The sequence below is a fragment of the Coenobita brevimanus genome, chromosome 57 (genome assembly GCF_032717465.1).
Source record: "Coenobita brevimanus isolate Jiangsu-jjx chromosome 57, ASM3271746v2, whole genome shotgun sequence".
NCBI lineage: Eukaryota > Metazoa > Arthropoda > Malacostraca > Decapoda > Coenobitidae > Coenobita > Coenobita brevimanus.
Genome location: NC_137010.1, coordinates 32,960,846 through 32,987,805, shown reverse-complemented (window position 1 = coordinate 32,987,805; position 26,960 = coordinate 32,960,846).

Sequence of the window (26,960 nt, the reverse complement as noted above, 5' to 3'; positions counted from 1 at the left end):
AAGTTTAGAGGGTGAAATGCTTGAAAGGGTACAACAGGGAAGGAAGGTTGCTGTTTCTTTGGATGCAGTGATAAGGAACAGGGAAGTGAGCACAGAAGTAAAAAAGTTGCTGCATGACAGTATTGTGATACCAATGCTAACATATGGAAGTGAAGCTTGGACTTCCTTGGTAGGACACAAGTCAGGAGTGAGAGCAGTGGAAATGAGTTATTTGAGAGGAGCATGTGGAGTTACATGGAGAGACTGAATGACAAATGAGGAAGTTAAACAGCATTGTGGTGTGGATGTGGATGTGATAGAAAGTGTTTAGGAGAAATATGTTTAGGTGGTTTGGTTGTGTGGAGAGGATGGAGAACGAGAGACTGACAAGAAGAGTGTATGCAAGTGAGGTGGAAGGTGGGAGAGGGAGGGGGAGGCTGAGGATGAGATGGAGGGAAGGAGTGAGAGGTTTTTGAGAGAGGGGGCTGTGAGCTAGGACCAGGGCAGTGAAATGGTGTTCGACAGGGTGATATGGAGGCGATTTATTTTTGGCCACCCGTTATGAGATTGAGGCGTCTGCAATAGATAGATATATAGAAATATCATATTCTTCCTATCCATCCATCATCCAATCCTGTGTCGCCCCATGAGGAGCGTAGGAGGCAGGGTCTAGGCAAGTTGATCCTGACATTTGAGATGAGAGTGACCAGCTGCACTCATCCCTGAATGGCAGTATGTGAGCAATAAACCCCAACCACCCCTTGGCTATAAACTTACACGGGCTCAATCTGATTGGAGCACCTTCATTACTCACTAAACCACCAGGCATCATAATTTGGTTATATGGTTACCTCCCAGCATAGTAAATAGTTTCCTGGTGAACAGGAAACCATTTGGCTTGTCACTCACTGTAGAGTCACCTGTAGGCAGAAGGAAGAGGAAAGAATGAAGGAAAGAAGGACAGAGGAGGAAGGAGGGAAGAGAGGAAAAGGCAGACACCCGAGGCAACACTGCATTGAGTGAGTGGATGGTGAGTGCCCCCACCTACCCATCACTATTTAGGTTATCCGATAAAAGTCTCTGAGACACAGAGTTTGCCCTGTATACATTGTAGCCTTATACTTGGCAGCCAAGTTTTCCTCTGTGCTACCACCAGAGTCTTCTTTTTTCCTCAGTTGCAGTTTCTACACCCTCATCTCACCACCTTGTTAGTATTTGTCTTGAAGGGCCCCTTGTCAAACCACACATTGAATCAGTAACTCTCAAGAGACTGTTCTTGAGAGCTTAGCATTAGTCATTAGTACTTCTGCCAACAGTTTCTTGTTCAGCCACCACTCCATTCATCTTGCTGTTGAAAGAATCCCCTACTGCTTGGTTTTTCAACTTCCATGTTTTCCTCTTGGGTGCACAGGTTCTCGTCATCACTTCCCACTTCCTCAGCATCATTCCACATATCAGTAATTTGTGTTGCTGCACACACTCTTCACTCCCTATAAATAACATCCTTCGCCAACCTCCTATCAGCCTCCCTGACCTGGAAGTAGAAATTCTGGCTGCTATTACCCTCAGACTCATATGTAATCTGCATCCTTTTCGCAAGATGTGTGTTGCACACGGTCATGTTCATTATCTCCCCAAATTTGAGTATCTTCCAAAATTCTAGTATCCTTTCCCCTTGTGCATTCCTCCTACCTTATGTGCACCACCCATGTACTCCTTCATATATCCTTTAGGTGCTTCACCCACATGACCATTTAAATCCCCACCCAAGACTACATTCTTATCTCCCATGTCACCAACCACATGCATCAAGTCATCCCATATCTGTTTTTTTCTTCATCATTCAAGCCGTCCAGTGTAACTGACCCTTCCTTGAACCTGATTTTCTGCAAACAACATCCATCCATCAGCCTCGTACTCACCGTCTCAACCACTTCCCATGCTCTTTACTGTCTGTATCTCTTTCCCCACTTTCCACCATCACTACCACTTTCCCCACGCTCCACGGTCTCTACTACTTTCCTTGCTCTACCCACAAACTACCCGCATTCGATGATGCCTTTCTGAACCCCTTAGGTGATTTGATTTTTGCAGGCTTGCATTTAATTAGATGACTTATTCTCAGACATCTTTAACCCATGAGCTGTGACATTTCTCATATGGGGATGTACTGGAAAGCTGCGACATAACCCTTTTGAGCAATATTTTCAACTTCGCACTGCAGAGGTTCTAGAAGGGTCGGTGCAACACAGAATTTATGGGGTATTAGGGTAACTGCTACCTCACATTCCCACCCCCCTATCTATAGCCCCGGTGCTAAGTAGCACCAGCAACAATGACCCAAAACTATGCACTTCATAATTACCCGCAATATTGTCACCCCTGGAAAGGCAGTCATGGGTCAGAATTGTTTAGAATAACATAAAATCTAATGTAAGATCAGTAGGAGATAATGGAAATGAAGTAGAGTTGTAATGAAAAAATTAATGAAAAGTAACATGCTAAGCTTGTATTGGAGTGTGCAGAGCGAGCTGGCAACCCACCTGGTGAACAGGGAGCTTGGCGACAGCATGTTCCTTCTGCCCCAATATGCATTACTCTCTCTCTCTCTCTCTCTCTCTCTCTCTCTCTCTCTCTCTTGGCAACAGCATGTCCCTTCTGCCCCAATATGCATTACTCTCTCTCTCTCTCTCTCTCTCTCTCGGCAACAGCATGTCCCTGCTGCCCCAGTGTGCATTACTCTCTCTCTCTCTCTCTCTCTCTCTGTTGTCCATTTTGTGTTGTTTTTTGTTTTGTTCTTTACCCACAGCTTGGATTTGTTATTGTTATTGGATTGTGTGTGTGTGTGTGTGTGTGTGTGTGTGTGTGTGTGATATATATAAAACTTTTCATGTATTATTTTCCTTGTTTTGTTTTTTTATGTTTTAAAGCATTCACATTCTCTCTCTCTCTCTCTCTCTCTCTCTCTCTCTCTCTCTCTCTGTCTCTCTCATTTTCCAGTTGTGTTGCTTTTGTTTCAGTCTTTACCCACAGCTTGCATTTGGTATTATTTGAATGTGTGTGTGTGTGTGTGTGTGTGTGTGTGTGTGTGTCTGTGTGTGTCTGTGTATGTGTGTGTATTTACCTATTTGTAGTATACAGGAATTGAGCAATGCTCGTGTTGTCCTGTCTCCATATCCACATTTATCAAGTCTACCTTCACACACATGAATGTTTTTCTCATGCACCACCTCTTTGTCTAAGTCGTTCCAAATATTTAAGTATCTACCTAATATACCTAATTGTGATATACACGGAATGTACTATGCTCGTGGGTTTCCGTCGCTGTTTCTCAATAAGTCAAATTTAGCTTTAAACTCGTTTAAGTTTTTAGACTGGACGATCTCTTTGTCCAGGCTATTCCATAAGTCTATACTTCTGTAAGGAAAGCTATATTTCTTGATATCCTTCAAGCAGCTTGACTTTTTCAATTTCATTCTGTGGCCTCTTGTTGCTCTCTTATCCCATAAAAACAGATCTTCTTTGTCAATTTTATCTACTCCCACCATGGTCCTGAACACTGCAATCATGTCTCCCCTCTTTCTCCTTTCCTTTAAGGAAGGCAAATCCAGTTTTTTCAGCCTCTCTCTGTATGACAGGTCTGTCAGACTGGGGACCATCTTGGTTGCTGTTCTTTGTATTCTCTCAATCTTGTTTATATCTTTCTTTTTGTGTGGGGACCACACTACCGCTGCATATTCTAACCTGGGGCAGATCATGGCCACTATCAATTTTTTCATCATCTCCTCATTCATAAAATGAAATGCTACTCTTATGTTAGTCAAGAGTTTATAAGTCTCTCCAACTATCTTGTTAATGTGCTTTTCTGGTGACAAACTATCTTGGACCAGCACTCTCAAATCTTTCTCTTCTCTCTTTTTTGTGATTAATTCATTACCCAACAGATAATTCAGTGATGGCCTCCTGGTACTTTTACCCATTTCCAATATTTTACATTTCTTTACATTAAATTTCATTTCCCACGTCCGGCTCCAATTGTGTATCCTATCCAAATCCTCCTGCAGTATTTTACAATCCTCCTCAACCTCTACCTTCCTCAAGATCTTTACATCATCAGCAAACAGACTTGCATAACTGTTCACTCCATCTACCATATCATTTACGTAAATCAGGAACATTACTGGTGCCAACACCGAGCCTTGAGGGACTCCAGTTGTTACTTCCCTCCATCCATACATCCTACCCTTTATTACTGTCCTCATTTGTCTGTCTCTCAAAAAGTCTCTCATCCATTCCAGAAGTTTCCCCTTCAGTCCTCCTATATATTCTTGTTTCCACATTAGTCTCTTATGAGGTACCTTGTCAAAGGCCTTCTCTAAGTCTAAGTACACACAATCCACCCAACCATCTCTCTCCTGTACCACGTCAATCGCTCTTGAGTAAAAGCTCAACAAGGTAGAAACACATGACTTTCCACTTCTGAATCCAAACTGACATTCAGCCAAAATATTCATCTCTTCCAGATATTTTATCCATCTGTCTTTCAGGATTCTCTCACACAATTTTGCGACCATGCTGGTTAGAGACACCTCATCTCTATAATTCAGGAGTTCTTCCCTGTTTCCTCCCTTGTAAATTGGTACCACATTTGCCCTCTTCCATTCTTGTGACACTTTCCCCTCTTCCAGTGAGCATATGATTAAACTGTGAATTTTATCTGCCAGTTGTTCTCTGCATTCCTTCAGTACCCAATTAGAAATTCCATCAGGTCCAGGGGCTTTCCTTACATCTTGAGTTTCCAGTAATTTATACACTTCCTGTACCTCCACTTTTATATCTTTTATCACCGGGACATTTCTAATCACACCCTCCCCTTCCACAAGCTCCTTTTCTTTAGTGAAAACTGACTGGAAACGTTTGTTCATTATTTCTGCTTGCATTGCCGCATCCTTAAAGACCTCTCCTTCTACTTTCAGTTTGGTGATTACTTCCTTTTGTTTCAGTTTGCTGTTAACAAATCTATAAAACAGTTTGGGTTCATCCTTGCATTTGTCTATTATACCTTTTTCAAAATTCCTTTCTTCTTCTCTACGTATTCTTGTGTATTCATTTCTTGTTCTTTTATATTCTTCCTTTGTTCAGTTGTTACCTCTCTTTCTCCAATTGTTCGACGCCTTATCTCTCTCTTTTTTTGCTATCATACTATCTATCTATATACCTAGGCTGCTTCTCCCAAGGAAAGGGAGGTAGCTGAGACAGGACGACACACTCTCCATTTACTCATCCATTCAAACACATTCATTCACATCTTAGCCCCAAAGGGGAGAACGGACAGATCCTCACCGCACCACACCGCACAAGGGTCAACTGCGCAATGCAATCAGTGACATCTGCACCAGGGCCCAACAGCAGAACTGGTTTACCCCTGCCACATCATAACAGACCCATCCCCTTACCCGCACCAGACCTGACTAGCTGATCAGACCAAATGCGGGAGAATATCACCTCAGGGCTGCGTCATCACTTATTTATTCACAATTTCTCTCCATTTATTTCTGTCACGCACAGTCACTCTTCCTTGCTCAACAGACATCCCTCTCGCATCCAGCGCTGTCTTCACACTGTCCATCCATCCTATTCGTGGTCTTCCTCTCAGCCTTACACCTCTCACATCAAATCTAGTTATCTTTTTCACCAATTGCTCATTATCCATTCTCTCCATATGCCCAAACCATCGCAACACCCTCTGCTCAACTCTACCAGCCATCTCCCAAACAACTCCAGTTCTCCTTCGCACTTCATCATTTCGCACCCGATCCATACGCGTCACTCCATACATACTCCTCAGACACCTCATCTCCATTACATTCACACTTTTCCTCTCTGCTACACCCATATTCCATGTTTCAGCCCCATATAATGCAGTCGGTACCACAACACCCTCATACAGCCTTCTCTTTACATCCATTCTAAGCGAACGACATCTAAACACTTTTTTCATTCCTCCCAGCACCTTTCCTACTTCATTTATTCTAAACTTCACTTCTGCATCTATTCTTCCATCCACAGCAACATGTGACCCTAGATATTTAAAACAATCTACCTCCTCAAGCAACTCACCTTTCAAAACTATATTCATCCCCCTACCATCTATCAACCTCGTACACTTCATCACTTTACTCTTATTCTCATTTACTTTCAAATTCCTCCTTTCTCACACCCTTCCAAACTCCTCTACCAACTGTCTCAATCTCTCCTCTGAATCAGTCACCAGTGCAGTATCATCTGCAAACAGCAGCTGCTTCAGATTCCAATCTCCACCATCAACATTTACCAGACTCAGACCACCTACAACTCTTGCATTCACCTCCCTTACAACACCATCCATGTAAATATTAAACAACCAAGGCGACATCACACATCCCTGTCGCAGCCCCACTCTCACGGGAAACCAATCACTCACACATTTCCCACTCTTACACATGCTCTACTATTTACATAAAAACTTTTCACCCTTTTTAGTAACCTACCATCAAGTCCATACAATCTTAAAACAGTCCACAAAGCCTCCCTATCAATTCTATCATACGCTTTCTCTAAATCCGTAAATGCCCAAAACACATCCTTGCCTTTCGCTAAATACTTTCCACACACTTGTCTCACAGCAAACACCTGATCAACGCATCCCCTCCCTCTCCTAAAGCCACACTGCTCATCACTAATCACTCCCTCTGTACCCTCTCTAACTCTCATAATTAACACTCTACCATACACCTTACCTACAACACTCAACAGACTTATACCCCTAAAGCTAGTACATTCATACTTATCACCCTTGCCTTTATACAACGGGACCACACAAGCACTTGCCCAGTCAATTGGCACCATACCTTTCTCAAAGCACACATTCAACAATCTTACTAACCAGTCAACAATAGTCACTCCACCACCCTTCAGGCATTCCACAGCACACCCATCCATACCTGCAGCTTTCCCTGTTTTCATCTCCTTTACTGCCTTCTCCACTTCCTCCTTCGTGATCAAAGAATCATTCAACTCTCCCAACACATTTATTCCTTGCTACCTCCCTTTCCTTGGGGGAAGCAGCCTAGGTATATAGATAGATAGATAGACCCTTCCATCCACCACAATCTCAGCCACCCTTTCCTCCTCTACATTTAACAATCTTTCAAAATACTCTGCCCATCTCTTCCTTACTGCATCCATCTCAATTAACATCCTTCCATCCTCTGCTTTTACTCGTTCTTCCTTCCCAGACTCTCCCTTTCGCACCCTTTTCACCTCCTTCCAAAACATTTTCTTATTCTGTTGAAAATTCTCAGTCAGCCGCCTACCCCTCCTCTCATCTGCTGCCACTTTAGCATCATGCACAGCCCTTCTCTCTCTATTCCTCTTTTCCTTATACCTTTCATATGATATCTCATCCTTCCTCTGCAGCCACACTTCATATGCACGTCTCTTCTTGGCCACAGCCATACTTACTTCCTCGCACCACCATTCACTTCCTTTTCTTACACCACCACCCACACGTCTCACACCACACACCTCTTCTGCATGCCCCACCACAGCACTCTTAAACAACTGCCATTCCTCCTCCACGCTGCCATTTTCCCGATCTTTCACTGCGTTCCACTCATCTTTCAATTTCTCCTGATACTCTATCTTTTTCTCTCTTTTATCTAACTCACTCACTTTCAAAACCTCCCTGCCACACCTAACCCTCCTAGCTCTCACCCATCTCTTACCTACTCTTAACTTTCCCTCCACCAGGTAGTGGTCAGACATACCTCCACCCTCCCCTCTCAGAACTCTCACATCCAACAATCTTCCTATTACATTCCTAGACACAACCACATAGTCCATCAAAGCTCTATTAACAACCCTTCCACCCTCCTGTCTCACCCATGTATACTTATAAATATCTTTCTTCTCAAACAAGCGTATTCCCAATCACCATCTCTCGCTCAACACACATCGCTATCATTCGTTCCCCATTTTCATTTCTTCCAGGCACACCATGCATACCAACTACGCCTTCAACTGCTACATTTCCCACTCTAGCATTCAGATCTCCCATCATTACCACATTCACATTCGCTCCAAAACTCTGCAGACACTCATCAACATCATTCCAGAAAGACTCCGTCTCTTGTTCATCCCTTTCACTACCAGGCCCATATGCACTCACAAACACCCACAACTCACGTTCAGATTTCGCTTTCATCCACATCAGTCTCGATGACACCTCCTTCCATTCAATCACACACTGCTGTACTTCCGGACTCACTAACAAGGCCACACCTTCTCTTGCCCTTCCTCTATCAACACCTGACAATCTTCCATTCACACTTCCAAACATAGATTCCCCCTTCCCTTTCATCTTCGTTTCACTCAAAGCTAACACATCCAACTTTCTTCTCACAAACATTCTCCCAATCTCCTCCCTTTTAGCCTCAATCGTACTACATCCATGCACATTCATAGACCCAATCTTCAGGGTACGGGGATAACTCCATCCCCCATCCCTTTCTCTGGCCTGTCTCTTTTTAGGAACTAAAAAACAGAGGAGGGGGTCCCTAGTCCCCTCTCCCCGCCCCTTTTAGTCGCCTTTTACGACACGCAGGGAATACGGTGGCAGTATTCTTCCTAACACAACTTGGCCGCAGAGTAGTAGTACCACCCCACAATGCGGCCAGGTTGTGTCCCCCCCGCCACAGGGGGGTGCTATCATACATCTTCTATTAAACCACTCCTTTTTCCAGTTTTCTTTCCCTCTTACTCTTGGTACAAATTTTTCCACTCCCAAATTATAGAGGTCTAGAAAGATATCCCACTTCCTCTGTATCTCTCTTTTTTCTCTGAACTTTCTCCAATCTGCATTTTCAAAAAAGTTTCTCAATCCTGTAAAATTTGCTTTCCCAAAGTTGTATCTTCCCTGTCTATGAAGCTCGTCTCTTGGCTCGACGTTCCCTATTAACATCTGGAACTCAATGACCACATGAGCACTTTTTCCTAAAGGACAGAGATATTTCAATGTGTGTATGTGTGTGTGTGTGTGTGTATCTCATTCCTATAATTACATCCAACGTAAGTGCAGTACAGGGTGTCCCACAAGTCACGCACCATAGGGAAAACTGAAGTTTAGAGTATTTGTTCAAAGTGCTGACCATCGTGCCTCATGCAAATATTCAAACAGGTTACCCACTTGTTGAGGACATGTCGTAAGATGTTGGATTATTTCTCTGCATGCTGCAGTGATTCTTGATTTCAGATGAGGCAGTGACGTTATCTTCTCTGCATACACAGCTGCCATTAAATGACCCCACAGGTAAACTCGTCTGCCACCTCTCTGTTGCTTCACATACCCACCAGCAGGATGATCTCGATGCGTTCCTCTTGGGTCAACATCGTTGTGCAGCAGTACTACAAACCCTGTTACAAAAGAACACATGATTAACTTTTTCCCCTATGGTTCATGACATGCAGAACACCTTGTAATACTGTGAGAAAATAATTGTATCCACACACACATATATGCCTCCAAGCATTAGGATGGTGGGACCATCTTCTGGCCTCCATCGATTGATCAGTTTCTAGGGTTGGTAGCTTTATTGCTAATGCTAGGTAAATGCTATGTTCACCACATCATTAGTAATATTAAACAAACTGACTGGTATGAATACATCTATCTAAGGTACTGTATTTATGGTGGAAAAAAATTTATAACAATACATATACCCCAGCAGCGTCAAAACACAAACCTGACCTCATCAGAGCATACTTTTCATGTTCCTGGTGGCTAGGTAAATACTACACTCACCACATCATTAGCAATAATATACCAACTCACTGGAATGATTACATCCAGCCAAGGTGCTATATGGTGGTGGGGGGGGGGGAAATCAATGATTAACGTATACCCCACCAACCCCCAACCTCAAACCTGCCCTTTTCCTCAAAGCATAGTTTTCATGTTCTTGCCAGAAATGCAATTTTTGATGATTATTTCTCCAAACCTACGCTAATTAAAAAAAAAAAAAAAAAAAAAAATCTGTGGGTAACTGCATGTTGCAATTTCCCAGCCACTGATATTTCACGAAAATCTGTATCAGTGACCAAAATTGCTATATCGCCTTATCACTGGGGATGTTTGCACGACCCCTTGCCACAGCCCATGAGTTAATAAGCTTTTAGAAACTCTTTGAACTGTAAGGGTACATTAGCCTTTCAGTAACTGCTTCAGTATTTGAAGGCTTTCCAAAGTTTGTTAAAATCATCAGGAGGTAACAAGAATAATGTTAAATAATAGTACAGTAATAATATAATTTACTGCATTCAGGAGCTAAATCAGTACGGCTTAAGTCCCATATTCGTTCATTTCATTTATAAAGGCTCCTTGCATGCTTTAGCCTTGTCACTTAATGGCAGCTGTCCATGCAGCTTATTCTGTGTCAGCCTCCCAATTCAATCCCTTAACCCTGAGGTCACACTATATGACCTCGTCCCAGGTGTTTTTCGGTCCGCCTTTTGCAACCCTACCCCCACATTTTGCACTCAGTGGTCATCCCTCATCTTCTCCACATGGCCAAACCATCTCAGTCTATCCCTCCTCATCACAACTTGTCCCATCCTTCTTCGTAACTCTTCCATTTGAAACCTATCCCCCCAGGGCTCATATTTAAGGACGCACTGCACATCCACCTAATCATTGTCATATCTTTATGTTTGTGCTAACGAATGTCCTCTTCCTTAACTGCCCAAGTCCCACTATCATACAGCATTACACTCCTAACACATTCCGCATACAAAGGTCCCTTATATGTGACATATTGATACTTCACTATGTTTTTGTAGATCTAAAACCTATCTGTCTATCTGTCTATTGCCAGACGCCTAAATCCCGTACGGGGTGGCTACAAACAAATCGCCTCCATGTCACCCTGTCCCCTGCCATTTCACTGCCCTGCTCCCAGCTCACACCCACATCTCTCATATACCATTCCTCTCCATTCCTCCATCTCATCCTTGGCTTCCCCCTCCCTCTCCCCCCTCCACCTCACTCACATACACTCTCCTCATCAGTCTCTCACTCTCCACATGGCCAAACCACCTCAGTGCTTTCTATCACATCCACGTCCACACCACAACGCTCCTTCACACTCTCATTTATCAGTCTGTCTGTCCATGTGACCACATGCTCCTCTGAAAAAACTCATTTTCACTGCTCTCACTTTTCATTTCTTTCCCTCCAACAAAGTCCAAGCTTCACTTCCATATGTTAGAGTTGGTATCACAATACTGTCATGTAGTAACTTTTTCACATCCATGCTCACTTCCCTGTTCCTTATCACTGCTTTCAAGGAACCAGCAACCTTTCTTCCTTGTTGTACCCTTTCAAGCGCTTCATCCTCTAAACTTCCATCCTTACTCATCACACTACCTAAGTACTTAAATGCACTCGCATTTTCCATTTCTTCCTCATCCAACCTCACTGTACATTCACTGACTTCACTCTCTTGAAGACCATAACTTTACTCTTCCCTACATTCACCTTTAGATTCTGTTTCTTACACACACTCCCAAACTCATCCACCAAGCCTTGCAGCTCTCCTTCGTCTTTGCTGAACAACACAGTATCTTCTGCAAACAACAGTACAGGGAGTTTCCAAACACTGCCCTCTCTCACTAGGGTCACTCCAACATCCACTGCCCTACCTTGCATCACTTTTATAACTCTATCCATATACAGATTGAACAACCATGGAGACATAACACATCCCTGTTTCAATCCAACATTCAAATAGAAAAATTCACTCAGTTCACTATCCACACACACTGCAGCCTTAGCACCCTCATACATACTCTTCATGGCATTCAACAACTTCCCATCTACTCCTTATATTCTTATTACTTTCTGCAATCCTTGTCTATCCACCCTGTCATATACTTTCTCCAAATCAATGAAGGCTGCATTCAACTTCTTTCCCTTCTCTAGAAATTTTTCCACTAAAGATCTAAGAATAAATATCTGATACACACAACCTCTTCCCTTCCTAAAACCTCCCTGTTCTTCAACTAATTCCTCTGTTATTTCCCTGACTCTGTCAATAAGTATCCTGCGATATACTTTTCCTGTTACACTAAGAAGACAAATGCCCCTATGATTACCACATACTTCTTTTTCCTCTTTTCCTTTGTGTAGGGGAATAATTATACCTGACTTCCAATCCTCCGGAACTCTACCTTCCTTCCAGGGCAATCTGCACATCTTCCACATCCATTGTACCACTATCTCTCCCCCAAGCTTCAGCATTTCACCACACACTCCATCAATTCCTGGGGCTTTCCCCATGTTAACTTTCTTCATTGCTTCCACAATTTCCATCCTACTGATTTCTTTCTCTCTTCTCACATCCCTTTGTCTCCCAGCCATTCCCCAGCCACTTACACTTGCATTACTTTCATTCTCTATGTTCAACAATTCCTTAAAGTGTTTTCTCCATCTGCTCACTTTTTCTCCCTTCTCCACTAGTAATCTACCATTTTTATTTTTCACCCGCCGACTAACTTCTTTGGCACCGTCTAACTCTCTTTACCTCTTTCCAGAACATTTTCTTTCATTCCCCCCACTTACACTCAAATTCCTTCCAAATTCCCCATCCACTCTCTTCTTACTCTCTCTTACTAATCTTTTCACTTCTCTCCTCCTCTTCCCATATAACTCTCTCTTCTGTCTCTCCACTTTTTCCACGCCCCTGTTTCTCATCCACTCACTATATGCTTTCTTCTTTTGTGCCACAGCCTGTCTCACCTCTTCATTCCACCATGCTGTTCCCTGCACCCCCTTCCATCTTCTCTTCACCCCACACACCACCTCACATACTGCACAGATTTTGTCTGTGAATATCTTGCACACACCTTCCACATCCCCCATCTGCTCCAGATCATATTTACCCATTCACTCCTCCACTTCTCTCTTATATTCTCCCTTTCTTCCATCCTGTTGTAACCTTCCCACTCTCCTTGTATGAACTACTTCATCCTGTCCATTTCATTTGGACCTTGATTCTGATCACCACGAAGTGATGGTCAGATAATCCACTCTCTCATTCTCTGTATGTTCTTATGTCCATTACGTGCCTTCTCATCCTGTCATCCATACACACATAATCAATCATTGTCTTCCGTTCATTCAGTTCTCCATCCACCCTTCTCATCACTCGCCACGAATATCTGTGGATCATTTTGTGCCTGAAGAGGGTATTGGCTATCACCAAACCCCTCCCGGCACAAATGTCCACTGGAGCACTGCCATTCTCGTCCATCTTTGCAGTCACACCCCACTCACCAACTACTCCATCCACCTTGACATTCCCTACTTTACCATTCATATCTCCAAACAACAACACTCTCATTCCCTTCAGACTTTTCCATGCACAGTTCTACACATGTCCAGAACTCTTCTTTCACTCTGCTTGCACAATCTTGCATTGGTGCATACAAGCACACAATTGCCCACATTTGTTGCCCAACTTTCAGTCTTACCCACACAATCCTTGAGCCAACCGATCCATACTGTCTTATATTCTCCTTCCATCCTTTACTCACAACAATACACACTCCTTCTTTTGCTCTCTTATTCTCACCTACTCCCATGCATATACCCCATCCATACTCCCATTCTCACACACTCTTACCTCACCATTTAGTTTCAGTTAATCCACATACATCCACTTTTGCATCTTCAAGCACCTGGACAATCTCTCTTTCTTTCACCTCATCATTTGCACCCCTTACATTCCATGTAGTTATACATACCATGTCCTTTGTTCGGGCCTTTGTTGTCACCTTTTGGTCAGTCCTGGTCCGAGGCTTCTTGTTCGTATTTTTAGTTATTTTCCAGGGAGGGGCACTAACACTCTGCCATCCCACTTGTTGTCACGAAGGGAACACATGTTGGTTGGTTATAATGTTACCACCCAGCTTTGTAAATGCTTTCTTGGCTTACAGGAAATCATTTAGCTTGCGACTCAATGTAGAGCTGCCCTAAAAACAGAGTACTGTACCACTACACTAAGTGGGTGGATGATGTGTGTCCCCACCTACCACTAGGTGCCCCCATCTAAAACCCCATGTGGTAAATGGATTTGCCTGTCAGCCTAATTACTTTTTAATCTTGCAATCTTCAGACATTAAACTCTTAGGATTGGTGATAGGTGGTGGCAACCATCATTCACTTACTTGATTTAGTGCTGCCTTCTTCCTTCACATTTATCATTCTATCTCTGTTTCTTCCTTCCTCTCTTCCTATTTCTCCCTTATATTCCTGTCACATTTTATTGCTTTTCTTCCTTGTCAAGCAGCTCTACACTGGGTGAGAAGCCTAATTGTTTCCTGTAATCCAGGAAGCCATAAACAAGGCTGGATGGTAACCATACAACCAAATATCGGAGTGATGTGGACCCTGGTATGATACCTTTGCTAACTGGGTGGAGTGATGCAAATGCAGCATCCATCCGCAAACAAAACCCCTACACTTTTCCCCACATCTCTTTGTTGTGGGGCGCTGGCAACTACAAGGGAATAATGGTTCGCAGCACAGGACAGCACTGATGATAAAAGTGGAAGAGGTGGGCAGCACTACATCCAGTAAGTGGATGATGGTCTCCACCTCCCACCACCACATTGTAACAGTAGTATAGTGTAATATGCATTATGCAAAAACATTGAAGTACATTAGGGATTGAAACACTTAAAACATTCCTCCCCGACTTTCCAGTATAGTGGAATTCAGTTATGCAGGATGCCTGGGAAACCAGGCATGCCAGATTGGTAGCTTTCTGGATCAGTGAATTTACTCACAAGTCTCAGGAATCACAAGGATAATAACATAAATAACAGACTTCATCCTCCTGACATAGCTAATAAAGAGCATTTGTAAGCCCATTGACATGAAAGGCATTACCTGAGATAGACAGAATTATTTGGAGTTAGCAAAGCTGATTAATGCGAGACGTTGATATACTGGAAGGGTGAATGAAGAAAGCATATAGTGATGAAGGGTATGCCTGTTCACAGCAGCCAAGAATTCAGAGGGCTTGAAAGATGCATGAATGGATATATGGCTCTTACACTGTCATGTTGCGAGACGTTGATATACTGGAAGGGTGAATGAAGAAAGCATATAGTGATGAAGGGTATGCCTGTTCACTGCAGCCAAGAATTCAGAGGGCTTGAAAGATGCATGAATGGATATATGGCTCTTACACTGTCATGTTGATAGTTCTAGTTTTGTACTTTCTTTTCCTATTTTGTATTATACCTACTGTGTTTATAAGAGGGAAATGAGATTTAAGATGATGACCATGATGATATTTATTGTTTGGTCTCCTGCAATCAGTCTTCTTTCTGAGTCAGGGAAGTGTTCCAAAAAAATCTTAAGTTTTCACATTATAATTGATAGTATAAATTTGGGGAACTGGCAGCTAAGTTTTATAGATAGCAAATGAACTTTTATTGGCAATATTTCTGAAATTTACCTAGAATGAACCCTTCAGCTTGGCAGCATAAATTTCTTTTTATTTTTACTATATGCAAGGTTATGCATCTCCAAGATATTTGGTAAACAGCTTTTTGAAGAGTTAATGGAGACTTTCTAATATCATCAGTGTAGATGGTTTCTTCAAATGTAGCAAACATAAGCTGAAGAGAAATGTCATTGGATTGAATAGTTAACCACTTCATTACAGTGATTTAGTTTTAGTTACATTGTGGTACACCCACTGCATATTGACTTAGGACTTACACACAAAATTACTATAGGAGAGTTGTCTCTCTTTGCATTGTCTTTCCACCTTTACCAAGTGAATTTTTTGGGCAAGAAGTAACTGGCAGCTCCTCTGGTGTTGGCAGGAGGTGGTGAAACACTCAGCACGTCAGTGCTTGCCCAGAAGCGAGAGTGGAAGGATATGTTCCCATCACTCCGAGCTTGCACCTCCCTCTTTTTTCATATGCATTACTGTTTGCCCTGTTATTTTCCTAGAGTCGAGTTGTCATGCCTGGAGAGTACTGCTCAAGAGATGAGAGGGTCCATATCATTGCATGGAGGCAGGATAATGTCCCTATCAATATGATCTGTGAACGTACTGGACGCGCAAAGTTGACCGTCATGAAGATTCGTGCTGCCGCACACGGACTGCCACCTGATGTCATACCAGAGCACAAGCATGGTGGTGAAAAGAAGAGGATGACTTCCAGAGGTACAGATACGCTTCTGAAGAGGGAAGTAATCAAGAATCCTCGACTGACAGCTGCAGAAATGAAAAGAATGCATCCCCAGCTGTTACAAGATATGTCAATTCAAACTATCCAACACCACTTGCAGAAGGAGCTGGGTTTGCCAAGCCTCACTGCAGCCAAGAAATCGCATCTCACTGACCGAGTGAAGAAGCAGCGCATTCAGTTTGCCAAAAAATATGCACACTGGACATCGGATGAGTGGAGAAAAGTTATGTTTTCCGATTAAAGCACATTTCAAGTGTTCCAGGCGCTTTCTGCCAAGGTTCGTCACCCTGCCTCCCGTAGTCAGTATGACCTTGCTTACACGGTGCCAGCTGTTAAGCACCCACAATCAGTAATGGTATGGGGATGTTTCTCAGGTGAAATGGGAAAGGGAGGCCTCTACTTTCTTCGTAAGAACTTGATGATGAATGGTGGCTGGTACGTTGAAGTTCTGAAAGATCATATGTTAAACTTTTTTGCTATTCATGGGTTTGACTTTCTCATGCATGATTCAGCTCCATGTCACAAGTCAAGAAAGGTGACAAAATGGCTTCAAGATAATTGGATTGAGGTCCTTGGCTGGCCTGTCAACAGTCCGGATCTAAATCCGGTAGAAAACTGCTGGGCAAAGATGTAGAAACTCATGGCAGAGAAGAAGACACCCAATCTGGACAACCTTACGACTGAACTGACAAATGTTTGGTGCAAAGAAATGTCCTTAGATTATTCTAGAGATATAAGCGATTCCATGCCAAAACACATCCAACTGGTCCTGAAAAACAAGGGAAGCATTATTTCATATTAGTGAATGACATTTCATGAACAAACATTGTGATATACTATGATTTCCCTGTTTTTTAATACCTCGTGGGGGGGAGGTCCTAAGTCAATTTGCGATAGCTGTAGATGGGGGTACCCAACATCCACCCACTTAGTGTAGCAGTACTCTGTTTTTAGGGTAGCTGTACACTGAGCGGCAAGCCAATTCCTGTAATCCAGGAAGTCATTGACAATACTGGGTGGTAACCTTATAACTAACCAACATGTGTTGCCTACATGACAAGTGGGTTGGCGGAGGGTTAGTGCCCCTCCCAGGAAAACATTTTGTGTGTGTGTGTGAGTGTGTGCGCTTGTGTCCAACTCTGGGCAAAGGCTTCAGGGCCTATTTCTCGGGGCAGTGGCCCATCCCAAGGCCCAGTAGTCCTCCTACATCTGCACATGTCACCACTTCAATACCAACATCCACAGTCCATATTGAATACGTGCTAGGGATGTCTCATAAAGGACTGGTTTACTGGTATTAGCAGGGGTACTTTTACGACATGTCGGCGGGTCTTCTGATAGATCAATAAAGTCTGCTTTATGAAATTCGAATCCTTAACCCCGAGAATACGCAGTTCGATCGACCGTACCGTCATGAAAATATGAGGCTGATTTTTTTACCCCTACAGAAGTAAAAAGTTTTAAGCCCAAGGTTTAGAGATTGAATTTACACACCTTTTTCTGCAAACCAGAGCATTTTAGACCAACTGGTTCATGAGCTATAGCCCATTGAAGTTGAAAAAAGTTACCCTTCCAGGCAGGGTGACTCCAGTTTTCTATGCATCCCCACCCCATTTCTCTCCTCATTCCTCCCCTCTCATGACCTTCCTTACTCACTCCCATCCCCTCCCCTCTCTTCCTCCCCTTCCTCCTCCCCCTACCCCCCCTTCAGAATTTTCCAGCTCATTTCCCCCCCCCCCCAAATAGTAACATGCACATTATTATTATTTTTTTTTTTTATTTTTTTTTTTTAATGCGAGGAAGAAGGAACCAAAGGCCATGAGCCCGCAGTAACAGTTCCCTTCAAGAGAAAAACAAAATACAACAGAGAGCCAAATTCAAGATCCGATCATTTTGAGATGCCTGGACACACTACGTTTGAAAGACTGGAGATCATAGGCAGAAGGAAATACAGACAGAGGGAGACAGTTCCAGAGCTGACCTGTTGCATAAATGAAAGACTGGGAGTAACGGTTAACTCTTGCATTAGAGAGTTGGACAGAAAAGGGATGAGAGTTTGCTGCCAGATGGGTGCTACGCGCCCGTCGTAGAGGTGGAGGAATGCAAGCAGACAGTTCAGAGGAGCAGTGACCATTAAAGTAGCGATAGAAAAGAGATAAAGATGCAACAGTGCGGCGAAGAGACAGAGGTTGAAGGGAGTCAGTAAGAGGAGGAGAGTTAATGAGACGAAAAGCCTTTGACTCCACCCTATTGAGAAGAGCTGTATGTGGGGAGCCTCCCCACACATGAGAGTTGTACTCCACACAGGGGCGGATAAAACCCCTGTATAGAGTCAACAATTGTGCAGGGGTAAAGAAAGAGCGGAGTCGGCTTAGCACACCCAATCTCTTGGAAGCAGATTTTACAAGAGATGTAATATGATCTTTCCAAGATAAGTCCCGAGTAAATGAAACCCCAAGCATGTTCAAGGATGATGCAGGATTAATCTGAATATTATTAAACATTAGTGGGTATACCTGTGGAAGATTTTGTCGGGTTGATAGGTGGAAGAACTGAGTCTTAGATGCATTAAAGACAACCATATTATTTTTACCCCAGTCAGAGATATGAGCCAAGTCAGACATTAGGTGTGCCATAGCCTCATCCCTTGTTTCTTGAAGTAACTGTTGAGATGGGCGTTGCGGGAACCGAATGGAAAGGTGAAGGGTGGAGTCATCAGCGTATGAGTGGATAGGGTTAGATGTACAGCTTAGAAGATCATTGATGAATAAAAGGAAGAGAGTTGGTGATAGGACAGAGCCCTGAGGAACACCACTGTTGATAGATCTAGGAGAAGAACGATGGCCGTCTACGACAGCAGCTATAGAACGACCAGAAAGGAAGCTAGCGATGAAGGCACAGATAGAAGGATAGAAACCGTAGGAGGGCAGTTTGGAAATTAAAGATTTATGCCAGACTCGATCGAAAGCCTTTGATATGTCAAGTGCAGTGACAAAGCTTTCGCCAAAGTCCCGAAAGGAGGATGACCAGGAGTCTGAAAGGTAGGTGAGAAGATCGCCAGTGGAGCGTCCCTGACGGAACCCATACTGACGATCGGAAAGAAGGTTGTGATAGGAAAGATGCCTTAAAATTTTTCTATTAAGAATTGACTTGAAAACTTTTGAAATACAGGACGTTAAAGCAATTGGACGATAGTTGGAGGGTTGGGAGTGGTCACCCTTCTTTGGGACTGGCTGAATGAGAGCAAACTTCCAGCAAGAAGGAAAGGTACAAGTTGACAGACAAAGGCGAAATAGTTTGCCTAGGCAGGGTGTAAGCACAGAAGCACAGTTTTTGAGAACAACAGGAGGGACCCCATCAGGCCCATATGCCTTGTTAGTACTGAGGCCAGTAATGGCAGAAAATACATCAACTGAAGAAATTTTAATGTCAGCCATGAGGAAGTCACAGGGGGGAAGTGATGGAGGAACAGCACCGGAATCGTCTAAGGTGGAATTGGAGGAGAAAGTCTGTGCGAAGAGATCTGCTTTATCAGTAGAAGAAATAGCTACAGAACCATCAGAGTAGAAAAGAGGAGGGAAGGATGATGAGGTAAAGTTGTTAGAAAGATTTTTGGCAAGGTGCCAGAAGGAGCTGGAAGAATTCGAGTTGGAGAGTTGAGAGCATTTAGTATGGATGAAATTATTTTTAGTAGAGCGAAGAACAGACTTAGCACGATTCCGGGCAGAAACGTAAAGATTATGTGATTCAGGGGTGGGTTGGCTCCGGTACCTTTTGTAGGCCTTCTCCTTGTTGCGGACAGCATTAGAACAAGCGTGATTAAACCAAGGCTTTCTTGCGTTAGTCAAAGGATATGAGAAAGGAATGTATGCTTCCATGCCCGAGAGAATAACCTCCGTAATGCGCAAGGCACACTCAGATGGCTCATGGCCATGGAAGCAATAATCATTCCAGGGAAAATCAAAGAAGTACTGCCTGAGGGACTCCCAGTCCGCGGCTCCAAAATGCCAGAGACGACGTTTCCCTGGAGGGTCCGCAGGCCGTACTGGAGTGATAGGACAGGTTAAGGTAATAAGGTTGTGATCGGAGGAGCCCAACGGAGAGAAAAGATTAACAGAGTAAGCAGAAGGATTAGTTGTGAGGAAGAGGTCAAGTATGTTGGAGCTCTCTCCAAGGCGGTCAGGGATACGGGTAGGGTGCTGTACAAGCTGCTCTAGGTCATTAAGGATAGAAAAGATGTAGGCTTGTTCACCAGGTGGATCCGTGAAAGGAGAGGAGAGCCAAAGGTGGTGGTGAACATTGAAATCTCCAAGAATGGAGATTTCAGAGAAAGGAGAAATGGACAGAATGTGTTCCATCGTAGAAGTAAGATAGTCGAAGAATTTTTGATAGTCAGTAGAATTAGGGGATAAGTAAACAGCACAGATATATTTAGTCAGAGAATGACAGGAAAGCCGAAGCCAGAGAGTGGAGAATTCAGAAGAATCAAGTTCAGAAACATGAGAGCAAGATAAGTCGTTGCGTATGTATACACAACAGCCACCTTTGGCTTTGAAATGAGTATAAAGTAGGAGGATACAGAAAAGGGTTTGCTGTCAGTTGCCTCAGACAGCTGAGTCTCCGTTAGAAAAAGAAGGTGAGGTTTAGAGGAGGAGAGGTGGTGTTCCTCACTTACTCCCAACACTTCTCCCCTCCCTGCCTTCCCTCCCCCCATCCCCTTCCCTCATTGCTGTATAGCTGGAAAAAAAAAAAAAAAAAAAAAAAAAAAAAAACATGCAAAATCTTTTCCTTTCTGTTACTCACACACTCCAGCACCCACTCCCCCTCACCCCTCTGCTCTCATCCCTTCCCCCCACCTCCCCTCCCCTCAGAGCTGTTAAATCAAGTAGCTGTAAGAATTTCATGGGGGAAAAAAAAGCTAAAGAATGCAAAACAATGATAATGGTGTAAGAGAAAGACAAACACACAAATCCACAATTTATTATAAAAAACAAACATTACCAACATTTACAGGAAATATTATTGTATATACATGGAGATTCATCAAAAAACATGAAAAAACATACATTCTATGTTTCGTGCTTTGGTGTTTATAATTACACAAACGATAATCTGGTATTGGATGAAAACACGCGACATGAATAGTAACAGTGACGTTTAATACTCTAGGTGGGGGGAGGGGGAGGGAGGAATTGTAATTGGATGGCATACTGCAGGGGGTAGAGGTGGGGGTGGGGTGGGGAGAGGCCTGGAGGGGTGGTGTGAGGGTTTAGAGGTGGGAGACAGACACCACAAGACAAAGAGGACAAACAGAGAGGGAGTACCGGGGTGTGGAGAGTGGGTAGGGGGGATATTACCCTCCCAGGGAGATATGGAGGGAGGGGGAAAGGGGGGGAAACCATGGTGGCATGATGGAGGATGGTGGGGGAGGGAGTGGGAGGGAGCAGGAGACAGTCAGAGGTGAGGGAGGGGGAAAGGGAACAAAAGTATTGGGGTAGAGGAGGGTGACGAGAGGGCGGTGGGGGAATCACCGCCCCACCTTGGGTAGGGACCTGGATCCTCCCCCCTCCCTACTCAGGACTTAGTTCTCATTGGTTTGCATCGATATATGTCACAATCGGGCCGAAGCCTAGTGTCCGCAGTTTTTCCCAAAGGCTTCTCTATCGACCACATTCGGCATCTTGCATAATCCTGAAAAAGGATTGATCGATCATTTTAGTATTTTAGATGTTAAACTCTTCCCTGCCAAAGCCGGGATTTGAACCTGGGTCCATTAGGACTGCAGGCCACCTCTCTACCAATTCAGCCACCCTCTCTACATATACGAACAAGAAGCCTCGGACCAGGACTGACGAATAGGTGATGACTAAGGACCAAACAAAGGACATGTTATGGATTGTGACATAGAATGTTAGGGGTGCAAATGATGAGTAGTTGTCCAGGTGCTTGAGGGTGCAAAAGTGGATGTATGTGGATTAACTGAAACTAAAGGGAGAGGTGAGAGTGGAAGAGAAGGGATGCATGGATGGGGTATGTGCGTGCGAGTGGGTGAGAATGGGAGGACAAAAGAAGGAGAGTGTTTGTTGTGTGCAAGAGATGGAAGGAGAATATAATTATGAGAGTATGGATCATTTGGCTAAAGGATTACATGGGTAAGATTGAAAGTTGGACTACAAATTTGGGCCATTGTGTGTGTGTGTGTGTGTGTGTGTGTGTGTGTGTGTGTGTGTGTGTGTGTGTGTGTGTGTGTGTGTGTGCCAGCACAAGATGTTGCAAGCAGAGTGAAAGAAGAGTTCTGGACAAATGTGGAAGCATGCATGGAAAAATTTGAAAGGAATGAGAGAGTGTTTTTAATTGGAGATATGAATGGAAAAGTAGGGAATGTGAAGGTGGATGGAGTAGTTGGTGAGTGCGGTGTTCCTGCAGAGATGAATGAGAATGGCAGTGCTCCAATGGGTTGGTGATCTAGTGGACATTTGTGCCAGGAGGGGTTGGTGATCTAGTGGACATTTGTGCAGGGAAGGGGTCGGTGATAGCCAATACCCTCTTCAGATACAAAATGATCCACAGATATACATAGCGAGTGATGAGAAGGGCAGGTGGTAAACTGAATGAATGGAAGGCAGTGATTGAATATGTGTGTGTGGATGATAGAATGAGAAGGTGTGTAATGGATGGAAAAGCATATAGAGGTTAGGGGAGTGGACTTTCTGACCACCACTTGGTGGTGATAAGTCAAAGTTGAAATGAAGTGGAGGAATAGAGAAGGGAAGGACAGGAGGAAGTTGTAGAAGGGTTACAAGAGGATGGAAAAAGGCAGAATATAAGAGAGAAGTGCAGGTGTGATTGGGTAAATATGATCAGGAGCAGATGGGGGATGTGGAAGGTGTGTGCAAGATATTCACAGAAGAAATCTGTGCAGCATGTGAGGTGGTGTGTGGGATGAAGAGAAGAAGAAAGGGGATGCAAGGAACAGCATGGTGGAATGAAGAGGTGAGACAGGCTGTGGCACAAAATAAGAATGTATATACTGTAGTGAGTGAATGAGAAACAGGGGTGTGGAGGAAATTGAGTGATGGAGGAGTTTTTTGTAGAGAGGAAGACAGGGGTGAAAAGATAAGTAAGAGAGAATAAAAAGAGAGTGGAAGGGGAATTTGGAAGGAATTTGAGTGTAAAGTAGAGGGAATGTAAGGAAATGTTCCGGAAAGAGGTAAAGATAGAGTTAGACAGGGCGTTAAAGAAATTAGTCGGGAGTGAAAGGAAAAAATGGTAGATTACCGGTGGAGAAGGGAGAAAAAGTGAGCAGATGGAGAGAACACTTTAAGGAATTGTTGAACATAGAGAATGAAAGTAATGCGGGTATAAGTGGCTGGGGAGTGGCTGAGAGAAGGAGGGATGTGAGAAAAGAGGAAGAAATCAGTAGGATGGAAGATGTGGAATCAATGAAGAAAGTCAAAATGGGGAAAGCTCCAGAAACTAGTGGAGTGTGTGGTAAAATGCTGAAGGATGGGGGAGAGATAGTAGTAGAATGGATATGGAAGATGTGCAGATTGGTCTGGAAGGAAGGTAGAGCCCTGGAGGATTGGAAGTCAGGTATAATTATTCCCCTCTATAAAGGAAAAAGGGAGAAAGAAGTGTGTGGTGATCATAGGGACATGTGTCTTCTTAGTGTAATAGGAAAGGTTTATGACCGGATACTTCTTGACTGAGTTAGGAAAATATCAGAGGAATTAGTTGGAAAAGAGCAGAGAGATTTAGGAATGGAAGAGGCTGTGTAGATCAAATATTCATTCTTAGGCCTTTAGAGGAAAAGTTTCTAGGGAAGAGATAGAAGCATATGACAGGGTGGATAGACAAGGAATGTGGAAATTATTAAGAATATAAGGAGCAAATGAGAATTTGCTGAATGCCTTGATGAGTATGTATACGGGTGCTAAGGCTGCAGTGTGTATGGACAGTGAACTGAGTGAATTTTTTTATTTGAATGTTGGATTGAAACATGGATGTGTTATGTCTCCATGGTTGTTCAATCTGTATATAAATAGGGTTGTAAAAGAGATACAAGGTAGGGCAGTGGATGTTGGAGTCGCCCAAATGCAAGAGGGCAATGTTTGGAAACTCCCTGTACTGTTGTTTGCAGATGATACCGTGTTGTTCAGTGAAGACGAAGGGGAGCTGCAAGGCTTGGTGAATGAGTTTTGGAGAGTGTGTACAAAATGGAGTCTGAAGGTGAATGTAGGGAAAAATAAAATTATGGTCTTTGAGAGAAATGAAATCACTGAATTTACGGTTAGATTGGATAAGGAGGAAATGGAAAATGAGTGCATTTAAGTACTTGGGCAGTGTGATGGGTAAGGATAGAAGTTTAGAGGGTGAAGTACTTGAAAGGGTACAACAAGGAAGAAAGGTTGCCAATTCTGTGAATGCAGTTTTAAGGAACAGGCAAGTGAACATGGAAGTGAAGTTACTGCATGACAGTATTGTGATACCAACCCTAACATATGGATGTGAAGCTTGGACCTTGTTGGAGGGGCACAAATCAGGAGTGAGAGCAGTGGAAATGAGTTATTTGAGAGGAGCATGTGGCATCCCATGGAGAGACAGACTTACAAATGAGGAAGTGAAGGAGTGTTGTGGTGTGGATGTGGATGTGAGGGAAAAGTGTTAGGAGAAATATGCTGAGGTGGTTTGGCCATATGGAGAAGATGGAGAGTGAGAGACTGACAAAGAGAGTGTATGTGAGTGAGGTGGAGAGAGGGAGAGGGAGGAGGAGCCTTAGGATGAGTTGGAGGGATGGAGTGGACAAGTATTGAGAGAGGGGGGTGTTAGCTTGGAGCAGGGCAGTGATATGGCGGGGGATAGAGCGACATGGTGGCGTTTTATTTGTTGCCACCTCTTACAGGATTATGGCATCTGGCAGTAGATAGATAGATAGATAGATAGATATATGCTTGCTGCCTTCAGGTACTTATTATTTTCTTATATATATATATATATATATATATATATATTTTCCCCACCTTGGAAGATACTTTTTGAACTGGAAGCATCGGATACTGCACAGCCTTCAATAATTCATTCAGCATTAGAGTTCTTTCCTAAGCTGGATGAATTTGTTCAGAGGCAAGAAAAGCTAAAAATATATATATATATTACTGTAATAATAATGATGATAATAATAATAATAGTTATAATAATGATAATAATAGTATCTGTGGAGTTGAAGGAATAAATAGCAAAAAAAGAATGTAAAAAAAAAAAAGGATGACATAATGAGAATTTATTACAGCTAATTCTATTTCTTTTACAGTACTGGGCTCTCTCTTCACAATTTCCCACCATATCCATTCTGTCAGAGAGCCACCAGCCAGGGCAGCTGTTGCAGGATGTGGGTCAGGGTATACAGGCCTTGGCAACCCAGCACAGACTTAATTTAAATCCTCCAAATCAGTACAAAACAGATGTGCTGCCGTATCATGCAGGGAAGTCCAGTCAAATGGATAGTCACCAGAAAGGAGATGGGCTCATCACATTGATGGGTGATGATGCTAATTTATATCATAAGGAAGACACTGGAGCTGATCCTTTTAGGATCTCAGTCAATGGATTGAGCACTTTTGGTGATAAAAGTGGCAAAAATGGTTTAAAGAATTTTGTCAGTGCTGGTGATGCCACCCACAGTTCACATTTCCATCAGAGGAACAGCCACACAAGACAGACAGCCAGGCAGGACAAACATTCCAGGGGACACAAGTTAGTTGCCAGTCCTGACCAATACCCTGAAAGTATCAGGCAGATGGAGAACACAAAAAATGCCAATGCTGCTCAGAGCAGAGTCAATAAAACAGAAAATCCAAATGTCAGAAATCAGAGAAAATCTGTCTCCAGCAATAAAACACCACCAGGAGACAAGAAACCAAACAAAATTTCCCAGACTTTGTTAACCCAGGAATTGAAGCCTTTGAAAGGTAATGATGATGAGCAATTTGTCAATTCAGAAAGTGAGCAAAGAGTGTTAAATAGTGAGTCTAGGGTGTCAGAGAATCCTTCAGAGGTGTGTGAGACCTCAGCTAAAACTTTCCAAGGCAGATCAAGAGGTGACGAGAGGGAACAGAGAACTGAATCCAGTCCCCTAGAGGCCAACTTCAGTCCAGCACATTCCCAAGAGTCCATGACGACAGTTGGACCTTTGGAGAAAGTAAGTCCCATTGTTCACTTTGTCGTATTTTGTTTTATTAGGTAGTAAACTCTTAATTATCTGTCATCGCAATATCTGGCCCAGCGCAATATTCAGCGCTTTTTGCTTGGCTCTGTTAAAAGAAAATCCTGCACCAAAACAGGAAGCACTCGATGGTACTATGTATTTTTCAGTGGTAATGGGCATTATTTGGCACAGACACGGGACCCAGTTGGTACATGGGCAGACCCCCCAACACAGCAACACTTTCCAGCCAATCACAGTGCGTTACAGGGGTGGCTCACGCGTTACGCCCTGGCCACCCACCTCCCCCCTTGCTTCACTCATTGTTGTAGTTCTGTGACTTGTGGCCGCTCAGTGCTCCATGCTCTAGTGCTCTGACAGTTGTATGCTAGTTCTGCGTAATGATTGAGTTTGTGGCTCTTGTGGCGGTGCCAACACTAAGTGAGTATGATTATGATCACATGTACTGTACTAG